This window comes from Phocoena phocoena, chromosome 8 (assembly GCF_963924675.1).
Source record: "Phocoena phocoena chromosome 8, mPhoPho1.1, whole genome shotgun sequence".
NCBI lineage: Eukaryota > Metazoa > Chordata > Mammalia > Artiodactyla > Phocoenidae > Phocoena > Phocoena phocoena.
The window spans coordinates 87,667,465-87,683,663 of record NC_089226.1 but is presented as its reverse complement, the minus strand read 5'-3'; the positions used below and the strand labels follow the sequence as shown (position 1 = coordinate 87,683,663).

At 47.5% G+C, this 16,199-nt stretch overlaps 1 protein-coding gene across 1 annotated transcript in view; it reads right to left on the bottom strand.

The window, feature by feature from the left end:
• Positions 1-14,935, bottom strand: part of PRR5L (proline rich 5 like) — a 71,610-nt gene extending 56,675 nt beyond the window's left edge. Inside the window, exon 1 of the mRNA XM_065882145.1 lies at positions 14,787-14,935. The gene's annotated coding sequence lies outside the window, so the exon portion shown is untranslated. The remainder of the gene's footprint in view (positions 1-14,786) is intronic.
• Between the last annotated feature and the right edge of the window lie 1,264 nt (positions 14,936-16,199).

Here is a 16,199-nt window from a genome sequence, read left to right as displayed (position 1 = left end):
GCCCCCAAAGATATAGTCACATTTTAGTTCTTAGAACCTGTGAATATTACCTCGGGTGGCAAAAGATGTGATTAGGTCAAGGATCTTGAGAGTAGGAGCTTAGCCTGGATTATCCAGGTGGGCCCATAAATACAATGACATGTATCCTGATAAGAGGGATGCAGGAGATTGGAGACAGAAGAGGAGAAGGCACAGATACACGCAGAGAAGGTATGAAGATGGAGTCAGAGACTGGAGAGATACAGCCACAAGCCAAGGAATGCTGGCAGCCACCAGAGGAAGCTGAGAGAGGAAAGAAATAGATTCTCCCAATGCAGCTAGAAGTTGGTATACTGTGAAAAAAAGAAAAAGAGATTCACCCCTAGAGCCTCTGGAAGGAGTGTGACCCGTGACACATTGATTCTGGACTTTCGACTCCAGAACTGTGAGAGAATACATTTCTGATGTTCTAAGCCACCAAGGTTGTGGGAATTTGTTATTGCAGCCAACAGAAAGAGAATATACTCACTCTGTGTCCCTGAACCGCTCTGAACTGCAGTCTCTACATCTAAAACACGGGAACTTGGAGAGTTGTGGTGCCGATGAGAAAGATTATCTACGAGGCGCTTGACATGGTTCCCGGAACTATGCAGGTGCTACCACAGGTGCAGTGGCGGTTCAGAGCAAAGGGGCCAGAGCCAGGCCCCACGTCACCACTTCCAGCCAAGGCAGGCGATTTCGGATTGGTGGGGGGATGGATGAGATGATTCAAGTAAGGCTTAAAATAGTCTTGGTATGCGGCAAGTACTTGATACATGCTACCTATTGTTTATTTTTATTACTGCCACCATCACTGCTGTATTAGCCTGCTCAGTCTGCTATAACCAAATGCCACAGATGGGATGGTTAAAGCAACAGAAATTTATTTTCTCGCAGTTCAGGAGACACAAGTTCAAGATCAAGGCGTCAGCAAGGTCGGTTTCTCCTGAGGTCTCTCTCCTTGGCTTGCAGATGGCCACCTTCTCCCTGTGTCCTCACGTGGCCTTTCCTCTGTGTATATGCATCTCCTGTGTCTCTTTGTGTGTCCAAATCTTCTCTTCTTATGAGGACACCAGTCAGATTGGATTAGGGCCCACCCTAACAAGCTCATTTTAACTCAGTCACCTCTGTAAAGGCCCCATCTCCAAATACAGTCACATTCGAAAGTACTAGGGGCTAGGTCTCAACACATGAATTTGGGGGGGACACACTTCAGCTACAACCACCACCATCATCATTGTCACCGCCACAAAACCTTCTTTGCCTAAAGTCTCTGAGTTACAGAAGCCACAGTGTCTCAGTAGATATTCCCTTGTGAAGGACCGATGAGGTTACTAACATTTAGAAAAAATGTGCTTCTAAGATGGTTTAAGGGGTTAAGTTTCGGGTGCTGGAAGCATTCACTTCAGTAATCTGGAAAGCCGGGGTCCTGTGTCCATGAAGCGTGAGGCAGTTAGAGGGTTACTGGGTGCTGTCACTGGCCTTGCTCTCCCAGGCTCACTGCACAGGGGTCTCTTTGGAAACCTCTGCACTCACGACCCAGAATGTGTCTCCTGGAGAAAAAGAATGTGGTTTCTTGCCTTCTCCTCCCAGCTTCCAGGGCCAGGGCACGGGGAGGGGTTGCAGCTTTCGGGCCAGGCCAGTAGGCAGAAGAAGGTGGTACACTCAGTGGAAAATGCAAATGAATTCTACTAAGGCTCCAACCCTCGACTCTGAAAAGGGAAGTAGGACCATGGCACAACTTAAAATAAAGAAGTGGGTGGCTTATAATGACTCTGAGGCTTCCAGGAAAAAGCCATTCTGAGTGTAAATAACAAAGAAGTCAAAGAAAACTGGGTACTCAGTCTGATGTGGCCGCCCAGAAAATGGAAAACGAGGAGAAACCAGTTCCCAGGGAAACCAGACAGAAAGCCCATCTGACACGTCCCCCCACCCCCGCCCCCAGGAGACCCCGCAGGCAGGAAGCCCAGTGTGGAGCTCCTTCCCTGGGACACAAACACAGAAATGAAGAGGCATCGTCCTTAAGCTGCGTCAGGATTTAGATACTGTCATTCAACTTCACCCATCCATTCTCCAACTGTGGCCAGAGAGATCTTTATAATGATGAGAGCGGAGAATGACAGCACGTTTGCTGAGGGCGAAGTAAGGTGCAGGCACTGGACATGTATTATCTCGGTGTTTCTAAAATAAATTTAGGGGATCTTGACCAAAAACCTTTAATGATATAGATTAGAACAGAAAATATCAGAGTGCACTGCATTTGGGAGAAACGTGTATATTACACGTGTACTCATACTGAGTCTAAATGTACCAGTATTTCCTACTGTCTGTAACGTTCAAAATGTTTGGAAAGCCCTGTGTGCCATCGCCATCCCCATCTTACAGAGAAGGAAATGGAGGTGCTGCTTAGGACAAGAATCCGACAGCCCAGTGCCTGTGATGCTTATGGCTGATGTTGCTTCAATGACATCAAAGGCTCCCCACAGGTCTTAGAATAAATCCCCAAACCCCAACCTCACACTCTCACCTCCCTTCACTCTGCATGCCAACTCACTGACTTTCCTTCATTTCCCCTAATACCACCCACTCTTTCCTGCCCCAGGACCTTTGCACATGCTGTACCCTCTGTGTGAAATACTTCCCACTCACTTCTCCAGGCTCAAACCTATACATCCTTTATTGTCTAAACTTCCTTTGCTCAGAAAGGCCCTCCTCCCCCTCCCCCATGATCAGGTCACATCACCCCATAGAGCACCCTCCTCACCTCCTTTGTTGTCGTATCACAATCTACCTCAATAAATCACTACAGAATTGTTTCTTATTGTTTTTATGAGGTCCATAAGGTCAAGGACTATGTCTATCTTGTTCTCAAGTGCATCCCCAGAGCTTGGTATAGTGCAGGAATTCCACAGATACTTGATAAATGAGCAAATGAACCAGCCCCCTGAGAGGTACTATTGCTGGGAGACACAGAAACTATAAGCGAGTGTCAGCTGAGGATACCAACACCTCAAATTACATACGGCTTTACTGTATGAAAACATCCTGGTATTGAAATCTGACAAACGCGGGTTCAAATCCAGCCTCTACAATTTATTAACTGGGTGACCTGGATAAATGGCTCAACCTCTCTGAATCTCAGTTTCCTCATCTGTCAAATGACTGTGATACTTACCTCGATGTTGTTAACATTAAATGAGACAGCCCAGACCATGGCCTGGCCCACAGTAGGGGTCCCCCAAATTGTAGCTAGTATTAAAATTTTTATAGAACACTGCTCTTCACGAAGCACTCATAGGTCCCAAAAGGTGACACCCAGCCATGGTGTGGGGCAACAGGCACTCTCACGCCCTGCTGGAGGGACAGCAGTCTGGGGCAACTGCTATGGAGGGAAATTGGACAAGGTCTACCAAAATAACAACGGCTGTACCCTCAGACACAGCAAGTCTACTCCCAGTAATGTTATTCCAGGCATGTCAAGTGGCTTATGGAACCAGGGTTTTTACTACAGCCTTCTTCATAACAGCAATGGGTTGGGAAGACCCTAAATGCACAGCAACAGGGGACTGACTATGTCAACTATGGTATCCCATACTCTGGAATCTAAGAAAGAAGGGGAGAGACGGGGATGCTCTCCAGGGGACACTCTGAGTGAAGCGTGTTGAAAAGCTAAACATAGAATCATTTGTATATTAGGCTCCCGTCTACATAAAAAAGATGAAAAAGAGTATTTGCATATTTCATTGCATGAGCATAAAGTATCTCTGAAAGGACAAACCAGGAACTGGTAACACAGGTTTTCCCCAGGAAAGGAGCTGGGTGGTAGGGATACAGAGGGCAACACTTTTCTCTATAAACCCTTTTGTACCTTTTGAATTTTGAAACATGAAGATGCATTACGTATTCAAATAAATAAGTCAAAACAACAGTGACCACCTCCTACTTCCCTCCCTCCTCCAAAAGTAAAAATCAGTAGAACTTATATGATTTGCTCAAAGTCACTCAGCTATGGGGGGGAGTCAGGATTCAAACCTGGCTCCTGTTCCCCAGTGCAGCCCTCTATCCATAACTATCCATTCACTCATTCATTCAACGCAAATTTATCTATTCAGGAGCTGCCTTGTTAGGGATACGTGGGCCAGAAAATAAACCCTGGTAAGAAAAGAAGATGAAAGGAAGAACCAATTTCTTTCCGTCTTTGCATCATGCATCACAAACAAGCCCAAAGGGCTAAGCCTGGCACATCCCAGAGAGTGGGCAGGACCAACCCAGGCTAAAGGAGCCAGCCATTGCTCAATCCAATCTGGTTTTTGCCATCTCAGTATAAAAGCCCAACAGTCCCAGATCTGAATTTTCGAAGAGAAGCCCCAAATCCAGACTTTTTAAAATGTTGAAATCACTTGATATGTAAGTATTGGCAACTAATTCACCAGGCCGAGTAACACTTTGGGGGCCTCACATATAGGTTGGTGACCTTTATTTTATCCCATCGCAGCTATGACCACCAAACCTTCTCACACCTTTTACCCAGAGCCTAACGGGGGTGTAACGTAAGCCAGCACTTACCCAGCCAGTGTGGCCTTGGGTAAGTCACTTCCCTTCCCTAAATCTATTGACTTCTCAGCTAGTTAAGAGTTTGGCTTTGCTGATGGCCATGATAACCTCTCAGCATCACCAGCCATGCATTCAGTCCCTACCCTGTAAGCCACACAAAAACTGGGTGCCTTTGACAGACTTGGAGGGGGATCAGACCCTGACACAGTGCATACACAGAACCAGCCCTCGACCAATGCATCAGCTCCTATCTGCCACATCATCTAGTTGACCAGCCTCTTTAACCAATCAGTTCTCTCTCTTATCTCACTCTTACCCCATCATCAATTCCTCGGTAGAGCCACAAGCAACCCCCCACCCCCATATCACATACACACCGAGGTATACTCTTCACCAAGGAGAGCCAGCAGCACCTGGGATTTCACTAAAAGAAACACACACCAAACAGAACCCTCTAAGCCAACCTAGGAAACCAGATTTGAACTACCCAGCCTCCGCCCATGGGATGGAAACCAAGTCAGAAGTAGGTTTTTAAGAGCAGTGGGACCATTTTGCAAATCAATTGCCTACCACGCCGATTTTACTATTGGTGTTGCTCTTAAGAATATACTAACCATCGTCAGGGGCTGGTCATGACGGTGGCATGGGGCCGGGCCTCTACAGGCATCTATCACCTTAGTTCATTTCCACCCTAAACCAACCTACAGGAAGTAGGTTTTGTTATTCCCATTTTGCAGAGGAAGAAACTGAAGCCTGGAAATTAACTTGCCCAAGGTCAGAAGACTACTAAGCGGGACCAAAAGTCAAATCCTACCTGATTCCAGGGCCTGAACTCCCAACCCTCTGTTTTAACAGCATTCCCGTCTGCCACACAGTCACCACCCATGCCTTCCCTTCTCAACCATCACCCACAGCTTCTTACCAGGTTCAGGCAGCCTGTATGCTCTGTCCCTTACAGGAAGGAAGCTTCGTTTCTTCATGGTACCTTCAAGCGAGCTGAAGTCATTGTGTTTACTTGTTCACTGTCTGACTGGCCCCGAGAGCACGTAAGTTCCTTAAAGACCTGTAAGACCTTGCTTGTCTCGTTCACTGCTGTATTCCGCTATGAACACAGTGCTGGGCACATAAAAGGTGCCCAGTAAATAATTTTGAATGATGGGATGAAATGTGGACTTCTAAGCCAGCAGAAAGAGCAGAAAAATGCCCTTCTTTCTGCCTGAACTGGGGTCCGCCTTAGCATTATTGGACCTGGGTCACGCGGGCACAGAGTCCTGGGTCTGCACGCTGGTCAGTGGATCCTACAAACACAGCAGAGGAAGGTGACTGCCGCAGAGCACAGCACACTCGTTGGGATTGAGGACAAAACTTCACAACTTTGAGGAGACAAAAGACAGCCGAGAGACAGACACTCCCACAAACAAGAAAATGTTAAGGGTCAAGTCTGGACTATGGAAAAGGCTCAACAGGAAGAATGAGGCAACTTTCTCAGCGCTCCACTGGAAACCGAGCGCAGACAGAAGAGTCTGGGAGCCTGAATCTGTGCAAGAGTAAATATCGGCACCAACAGGGTGCAGGCGCGTGTTTCTCTGTTTCAAAGTGTTGCCTAAATGTCCACAGGACTCAGAGCACTGACAATTCAGATCCATCTAGAAGTGATTATTTCATCCCATCGTCATCATCACCCAGGCCTCAAACCACAGTATAATCACCAGAAAAATCCCCTCCTGTGATACAAGTCAAGCAGAACTGTGGGGAATAACCACACATCTTATCTACTCCTCTATAAGCCTCACTTTGAAGAGGGAGGTTCTTGGAGTGCAAATTGTTTGGGTGTGGCCTATAAACACCACCCAGAGCAATTCTGCAGTGCCTCCCAGATGATAAACCAAAAGGCTAGACACCAGCAGTAGCCGAGACCGACCGTGATGTCTGCAATTACATCGCTGACATGGAACATACATAAATCCCTGGGGGGTGACAGCGGTCAAAAGCTACTGTCTGGCAGCCAACAAGAGTTTTCAGTGTGGGGAAATGTGCTCTAGATTAACACGTGCGATTTATTAAAAATTAGCTTCACTCTCCCGTTGCAGAAACAGGATGGAGTGCTTTTTTGTAAGAAAAGGAGATGGAGGGAAAGGGCACTTCTTCCTATGTCATGGGGCCAAGTGTAAACAGCACTGGATAGAGAGTCAGAAGCCTGAAGGGGCTCTTGGGATATGATCATTTCAGGGAGGTCATGAGTTCGATTCAAGTTCATGCAACCACCACATGTTAGAAGGTCCGCTGTGTGCCAGGATCTAAGTAGAGGAAGCCATATGGGGCAAAGAAGAATAAAGTATCTGCCCCCAAGGGGCTCAGGGGCTCGCAGGAAATACTCAGAAGTAATGTCATAAATGCAAGTCGACACTGAGGGCTGTAACTGAATATGGACAGTTGAGACAAGATTGACGCACAAAGGTTAAATCACCTTCTCCAGTTACAAAGTAAAGTTAATGAAAGGTCAACCGAAAATACATGCTCTCCATTTTCTTGTGTTTCTCTAAAGAATATGGGCGCTGGACACTGGAAAGGAAATTTGGGGAAGGAAAAGCAAGCTTTCATAGGTAAAGCTCAATGAGTATCCTTTTTTTTTTCATCTGTGACAGAAAAGGATGGGACAAAATATCGCATTTTAATAAATAGCTAGTGAGCATCCACTACCCAGGATGCAAAGATGAGCCAGATGTTGTCCTACCAGTGATAAAGAAAAGAGAAAAAAGGACTAGTAATTTGGTCACGATGAAAGAAAAACACAGGAAGGCCTAAAGCTGAGATGGCAAACTCAGTGCCTACAGGGGCCAAGGCAGAAAACACAACCACGCTTAGAAGGCCAGGTGGGGACCATACCAAACTAAAGAGAACATTCAGTCTTCTTTTTGTATTTTTAAAGAAAAACTGGAAACCTGTGTTTATATGTCAAATCGCCCAATTTTTAAATACTGGAAAAAAAATCTTTTTTTTTTTTTTTCAAAACACGACTCAAACCAAACAAGACGTTTCTGATGCCAAAGTTTGGCTCCCGGGCTGCCAGTTTTTGACTGCAGAAAAACACGCACAGCTCCTAACTACCAGCGCTGGAGGAATAACGAGGGAAAAGTGTGGAGGTCACTTAGGCAGACCTGTGGGAAGATGAATCCAGTCCTGGGAAAAATAAATAAAGTAATTGAACAAATAAAATAAAACTCCAGGGGCCTGTGGTATAACACTCACCACTGACATCTGCACAGCACTTTATACAGTCAGCCTTACATATCTGCGGGTTCTGAGCCCTCGGGTACAGAGGGCCGAATGTAAAGAACTTGAGCATCCTTGGATTTCGGTATAGGGAAGCGGGGAGAGGTCCTGGAACCAGTGCCCTGCAGATACTGAGGGATGACTGTAGTTTCTAAAGCTCATTTTCATGTCACCTCAGTTGACCTTCCCAACAACCCTCGGAAGTAGGCATCATTATGACCTCTATCTTAGAAGTGAAGAGTTTCTGGTTGGGAGGCCAGAGGAACAACTGGTCCCACAGCTATGGAAGGATAATAGCACCACGACTCAAGTCTGGGACTAGTACTTTTCCAGAATTTCAGAGAAGAACTCCAGACTATTGTATTTTCTAGACATCTTCCAGGGGATTCTGAGGTACAGCCAGGATTGATAACACTGTTCCAGGGAGAACCAATGTTCTCAACCAGGGGTGATTTTGCCCTCCTCTCCTCCTGCAGGAGACATTCAGCAACGTCTGGAGGTATTTTTTGGCTGCCATACTGGGGAGGTGTGAAGGGTACTACAGGCATCTAGCAGGTAGAGGTCGGGGATGCTGTTAAACTTCCTACAATGCACAGGACAGCTTCCCACAACAAAGAATTGTCCAGCCCCAAGTGTCAATAGGGCCAAGGTTGAGAGACCCTGGTCCAGACTCTAGTGCCTGGCTACATAACCAGCAACCTGAGAATCAGCGGAGTCAGCATCACCTGGGAGCTTGTTAGTCATTCAGGCCCCAACCCAGACCCACTGAATCAGGTTCTGTGGCTTAACAAGATCCCCAGCCGTGTGTGCACTTGGAGAAGCACTGCTCTAAACCACACTTCCTTGGCCATCACAGAATTTTAGAATAGGAAGGAACCTTCGCAGGAGACCAATCTCCTTATTTTGTAGAGAGGAACACTGAGCAACTGGCCCAGGGTCAGACAGCTTGCCCACAGCAGAGTCGGGATCAGATTCCAGATCTCAAATGCCCGACCTGTGTTGTCTCCAAGATGCCAGTTAGGACCAATGTGTGCCCTCTCTGAACAACTGTCCCCTCTGCAAAGTTGATTCCAACCTTTGGGGGTGTCTTGGGGGCTTTTCTGAAGCCTGAAAGGAATCGATTATCCTGTTGGTCAAGTTTTTTTTTTTTTTAATTATCTCAGAACACTGCCAAGGATTACCATGTTCACCCACTACTTTTGCATCCAGATATTTTACAATGAAAGTGGCCATACAGCTGCATAGTGGTGGACTCCAGCGGCCACCAAGCTGTAGTGGAGTTCTCCAAAATGACAGTAGCAGCTGACGTGCTCTCCCCCAAAGACATCTGGGGAATGATGCTGAACCCGTTCCAGAGGAGTATTTAGAGTTCAACAGCAAGCGTAAAAGGGTTTACACGGAGGATTTACGCAGCTGAGGTCACGAGCAGGTTGTAACAGGGTTTGAGGCAGCTTAGTTCAGAATAATACAGACACACATCAGAGGTCTTACTGGATTTTTGCCCCCAGTCCTTGGGAAGAAGAGGAAAACAAATTCCTTCACGTATTCTCCCAGGCTCAGCTTAAATGGACGTATACTCTAGTTTCTGAATGGCCAAGGGAGCCCCTAAGTGTCCCCTTAATCCTAGTATTTGCTAGAAACCTAACTGCTGTCACAGATGCCTTCAACAAAACACAGAACTTGGCCTGTGTCCAAAAGAACCAGCAAAGTTGAAGGAACTTCTATAAGAAACGAGAGAAGCAAGAAACTGGAGGTGTTGCTGGTGTTTGGTGATCAGCTAAAGTGAAACCAGAACACTGATGAGTGCCTGAGAGAAATCTCACATTTACACCCTAAAATTGAGGTGAGGGAAAGAGAATGAAAGCTTAGAGGTAAATACACGCTTTTTGTAACATATGATTATATGCAAAATAAACTGTACAAATAATTATGAGAGGCTGCTTGGGCAGTGGCAAGGGTAGATGTCGACCTGGATTTTCCATAGGCCATGGTCAAGAGGGAGAGAGATCTCTCCAGAACCCTTCTGGGCACAGTTCACCATAAGCACAGCAGGGCTGGGAAGAGGGAGAGGCGAGTGAGGCATCTCTCTCAGGGCCACGCTCTTGATGTCTCACTTGCCTGAGCTCAGTCCCAGCCCCAAAGCACACACACCACCCGCTTTGATAAAAAACACTCATATTTTTGACTCAAAGCTTCCACACAGAGTAAAGGTGGCTGATTTTCATTCTAAGCCTAACTTTTTACTACAGAGAAAAATACGCGAGCCATACTCCACCCTGAAAGCCTAACATAGGTGTCTCTACATTTCTGACAAAGAACTCGGTTAACTGACTCGCTCTCCAGCCAGCCAGTGCCGGCTGAACCTGGCTATGAGCTTCCGCTTTTTAACCAGGCCAGTATATAATAATATCATTTATTATCCTGTTACAGAAATGTAATATTTTTTAAAGGGAGGAGGCAGAGAATGTCCTCCACACATTTAAAGAATATATAAAAAGCCCCCAAACTTCCAGAATATGTTAAGGCTGCAACTATCAGAAGGGCCAAAAAAAAAAGAGAAAGAAAGAAAAAAAGTCAGCTTAAATTTAATAGACCATTTAAATTCCTAGTTGATGGTAATTAGAGAGCAAGCAGTATTTCTTTAAACGGCTGCTAGACAGAGCTTAATCCAATTTAGATAATCACTAACCTTCGCTCTTTTTTTTTCTCCCTCTTTCTCTTTCTCGCCTCTAAATGAAATCCAAGGATTGATCTACAAAGGCCATAAACTGGCAAAACGTAAGAAAAGAATAAAGAGAGAGATTGGGCGACTGTTACCTCAAAGAGCCGAGTCCAATTAAAATGGAAACAGGTCTCACGGACTCCCTGATTTATATCGACTATAACCTGGGGTTTCTAACAAGGCCTCTTCACAACAGAAGCCATGCCAAGGGAGGTGGCAGTACTTCCTCCCCCATTTTCCCCTCTCAGCACCTTGTCGGGCAGGCTAATCACCAGGTCTTGCCGAGCAATGTGACAGCCATCCCCAGCCAGACCAATGCCAGTAATTCTTAAATTCACAATACCTTCTGGGCCTCTCTCCTTCTTCCATGGGATAACTACTGTCAGAATTATCCAGACTGTCCCTTTAGTTCCTCCATTGTTCACCCAACTCCTGTGCCCTCATTTTAGTGCTACCACACTGCTCTGATCCAGAAACTTCCAGAAACTTCCATGTGAACAAGTAGGACCTTCTTGAGTACTTGGGACCCTGGGTTCTTCATGGAAGGCCTTCAAGGGTAGATATCAAAATGAACTAGAAAGAACAAGGGGCTTTAGTTAATAGCTGTGTGACATCAGGAAAGTAATTAACCTCTCTGAGCCTTCATTTTCACATCTTAAAATAGAGAAAAGAATAGCTACCTGCACAGTTGTTGGGAGGTTCAAATAACATTACCATGGCTGGACCTGGCTCACAGTTATTGCCCAGTAAATAAGTTGGCTCGTTTAACTGTACAAGTTTCAAGGTAAACCTTGCCTTGGATCTTCAGCCCCTGACAAAAGCGTAAATAACTCAAGTTCACCTCTGATGCCCCATTATTGCTTTGTATCATCTATGCTCCCAACCTCCTTCTTAGCTCCAAAGGGGAATCTTCCCTTGTAAAACAGTACCTTCTGCTTAACAGGGTACCACTGTCTCTGTTCCAAAATTACTAACTTCATACCCCACACAAAGCCCACAAAATACTTTATTCCCGACTTTCAGCAACTGAAATATTAATTCCCACTGACTTGTTCACAAATGATACTTTCTATAAGCATTGCTTTTAGCAAGCATTTACATTTTGCACATACAGAGGCAACTCTAGGGAATAAACTTTCAATGATGAACGCTAAACACAGTAGGGATCTTTCATAGGACCTCACACTCTATTTCTCAAATCAATTCTGTATTGGTCTAGCTCTGCAAAAAAAGATGAACATGAAAAAGGCTACAATTCCAGAAAGATTTCAGTATATTTTACCTTGTACAAGGGCAATACAAAAGGAACGACCACAGCGGATTATAAACATGCACAGCTACAAATTCCCTAAGATAGAGAAATCATTAAGAAATCCACAAAGCCCTCACTGATTTCAATTTTCTGCACATGAATGGTCTAAATGTTGCACATACATTGTCGATGAACGAATTGAAGATTATGACATTAGCTCTGGATTTCCAGCATGAAATTTTCAGATAGCAGAGTGATAGTTTTCTAAAGACAAGACTGGGATTATTTTTTCCAGTTATTGAGCCACTCTGTGATATTATGTGACATTTAAAGAAAAAAGTCACCAAGTTAATCAACTATAAGACGATCTAATTAACGACTGAGGCCCTGAAAGGAAAGACATCTCCAGAACAGGCTGGCACTACAAGGCTGCAGTAACAGATCTGGAATCCATTCTCAGCTCCACCCCTGTGTGTGTTGCTTTGGACAAATTACTTAAGTTCTCTAAGCCTCAGTGGGCTTATCTATGTACTGCGGATATGATAGTACCTATTTCATCATTGTTTTGGTGCAGATTATATAATATTATCAGAGTCTGTTAGTGCAAAGTTTAAGACATATTAAGGCCACAATAGGCGCTTGCCCCCTTTTTTAAAATAAAGGGAACATTTTTGTAATGTTCAAACACAGACCATTACTGAAATTTCACCCATTGAAATAAATACACAGCCATGACCCTCTGGATCTGAAAGAAACGAGGTCTCCTTGAGAAATAATTTTGTCTATAAACTAAGCCCTTGAGAAAGAACCCAGTCAAACAAGCCTATTTCTAACGCCTTTCTTTTTTTTTTTTTTTTTTTTAAATCTGCATTTTATTAAGGACCACCTATGATGACAATGCCAATTTTGTTTATTTGTTTGTTTTTGCGGTACGCGGGCCTCTCACTGCCGTGGCCTCTCTCATCGCGGAGCACAGGCTCCAGACGCGCAGGCCCAGCGGCCATGGCCCACGGGCCCAGCCGCTCCGCGGCACGCGGGATCCTCCCGGACCGGGGCACGAACCCGCATCCCCTGCATCATCAGGCGGACTCCCAACCACTGCGCCACCAGGGAAGCCCTCTAACGCCTTTCTGTTTTACACTACTAATGGTTCTGGCTGTCAGAAGCTTCAGTAAAACACCGGAAGGACAATGGTTGGAGCTGAAAAAACCAAAGACAACTTTGTGGACTGACCAAGCATTGTTTCCCTTATCTGCTACATTCTACAAAAACACTCTGAACAGCACCCTTGGTCAGATTCTTGGGCTGAATGCAACCAGAGAAGACGGGCCAGCCAGGTTCCACAGAGAGGAGGGCTGCACTTTCCTCAGTCTACTAGGAACCTCATCAGGGGCTAAATTTAAAATGTGGCTAAATTAGTTTCTGCAAGTTCCACCTCTCCTCCTGACCGGCTTGCTGCTTCACGTTGTCAGTAACAGCGCCTTCCAGCCAGAGAGCAATTTACCAGGGCGCAGCACCGTGAAATATTGCACCATGTAGGCCAGTGAAATGTCATGACTGCACCCACGACGGTCGCTAAAGGGCAGTCTCTGAGGCTTGATCAATTAGCACCCTTTGATGGGGGAGGGGCTGGGGATGGAGACAATCTGAAGTTGGCGTCCTTGACTGCTTTGGTCCTTTGCAATGGGTCATTTGGATTTGCACGTATCGTCTGGGCAACAGGTCCAGAACTCTGCCCCAGCAAGGATGCCAGCAGACTCCGGCCCAGAACTATTTCCAAGCGAGTCTCCGGAGCAGACCTGCCGCTGAGCCGCCTCGCGTGAGCCTTCCGTCCTGTGGGGCGCATCGCAGTAATTGAAACCTTGCACTCCGCAGACTGTAGTGCGTCTATAAATACTCACCGCCTTACTGCTGACAAGCAAAACGCGGGCTCCCGGCACCGCGGGGGAAGAGGCGGTGGCATGTGACCAAAGGCAGGTGGGTAGAACAAGGGGAAAACCCTGTTGCCAACCACAGAGGCACCCCACAGCCGATTCCTGAAGCACGGTTTGCAAGTAACACAACCTGGTCTGCCCTCGGACGGCCGCCCCTCAGAAAAGGGGCGGAAGGTTGGGGAAAAGAGGGTGCGGGCTGCAGGGGCGGAGGCTCCAGGGCGCCCCCTGTGCGCGCAAGGAGCTCTGCGCGCGCGCACAGTAGGCGCACAGGGTAAAGCCTCTCCAAAGGGAGGTCTGGCGGGAAAGGTGAAGCAGAAAGGGAATGCCGCCGGCGAGGAGAGCCGCCCGCCCCGCCGGGTCTCCGCAAGCTGCGCCCGGGCCCGCCCCAGTCGGCAGAAAGCGCACGTCCAGCGGCGCTCGGGACAAAGCGGCTCACTTCTCTGGCCTCCCCTCCCACGCCTCTCTCCGGAAAAGGGGGAAATGGCAGGAAAAGATGGGGTGTTTCGGGGCGCTGAATCGCCCGCGCCCGAGTAGGGGCAGCTCTTTAGATCTGCCCCTCAGGCCAAAGAGGAGAACGAGAAAGACCGACAAGCAAACTTTCTTTTTCGATCTCCTCGCACAGCCTGGGTCCCAGGATCGGCGGCGTCCCGCGTTCCACCCCACAGCGATCCCTCGCCCACCCTAAGGTGCGGACGCTGGGCGCGTTTCCCGCCCCCCCCCCGCACCCCCCACGGTGGTCGCGAGCCCCTTCCTCTGTACCCGCCTGCAGCGTCCAATCGGAGGATCCTTAACCACGCGGGGGCCCCCACCCTGTTCCCCTCAAATGTAACGCTTTCCCCAAGGCCCCTCCCCGTGCCCCGCCGGATTGTGCCCGGTGTGCCCGGCGATTTTGTTCTCGATCCCGTGCCACTGCTGAGCCTGACTCCAGCCCCTCCCGAGTCACCTCGAGTCACGCACACCCTCAGCTCGCCTCCGCCCCAGACTCCGCGCGCCCAGGGAAAAGTTTCCGGTCTTCCCGAGAAAGTTTGCTCACCCGAGAGCAGTGAGCGACCTGGATGGCTCTCGCCACCGCGCTCTGCTCAGCCTGCTTCTCTCCCTCCTCTCCCGGCTCTGCCCTCCGCGGGGTCCGGTCCAGACTCAAGTCCTCTCCCGCGCGAGTCCACAAACGCGGCGGCAGCGGAGCTCCCGGAGCCGAGCTGGTGACACGTTTCCCTCCTCTCTCATCTTACGACCTCCTCCTCCCCCCTCCTTCCTCCTCCTCCCACTTTTCCTGTCCTGTGCTCATCGCTTCAGTTTCTCTCCAACAGCCCCCATCCCAGCCCCATCTCACCCCCTCCCACCTCTCCTCCCCAGCAGCAACCCTCACCTTGCTAGGGAGGGGGGCAGGGGAAAGGGGGCGCCTGCGCTTAGATCCAGTTCAACAATTTCAGGAAATCCAGCGCTTTAACTTGAAAAGCTGGGGAGGATGCAACAGGTCATGGGAGCTTGGCTCTGCGTTCCCCTCGCACAAGACGAGACCCCCCCACCTACCTCCACCCCTACGAAGAGAAACTCTACCGAGAAGCCAAGGGAGTGATCCAGGGCGCACTAGAGGACTAGAGCCTGGGGCTTTTGTCGTTGCTTTAAGGAGCAGTCCTGAGGCTGATTCCAGGAGAAGTTGTTTTAAGTGCATCAATGAAAATATAATTCCAGTGAAGTCTCTCACTTAGATTTGCAAAACTCTCTTAAAATTCCCCAATTCTCTTTCCAACGGAAGGTTTAGTGAACTGGAGGGTCCTTCAGAGTTTGAAACAGCAGAAAACCAACCAATCCCCAAATTAAAAACAATGAAAAATTATTCTCAAAACTTTTTTTATTTTTGCAGGTGTTAAGAATTTGATGCAGCTGTTTTCAGGACTTACTGGCTTGCATAATTTCACCCTATGGCTGAGCAGGAAATACTTTACAAATGCTGCCCGTTCACACATCACACTTAGGCTTTGAAACCACAGTGACATTTACTGAAAAAAGATGTCTTTTTATGTCAAAACTGAGAGAAAAAAATTCGTGTTTATTTTGATCACTGTGACCTTACAAAACCGATGTAAGGGTGGCTGGTCAGAGTGTGCCCAAGGAGGGTTTCGTGAAGCTCTGGGTGCCCCCCTCCCTTGTCCAGTGATATCAGATAAAGCTAAAGTATTCTCAACAAACCCCAGGATAATAAAGAGACTTTAAACCTCATCCCAAGAATCAGACAATGAAAGGCACTGGACAAAGCACGTGCCTGGGAAAGAAACGCTTGAGAGGGCAGCGGTCAACGAGGAGACTTGGGAGATGCGTTGAAAAGCAGCTGTGTTGAGCATGTGAGAGCCAAAGCCTGGAGCCAGAAGGTCAGGGTTAGTCGACCACCATCTCTTACTAGTTGCATGATATTAGCCAACTTACTTAACCGCTATCCCTTAGTGTG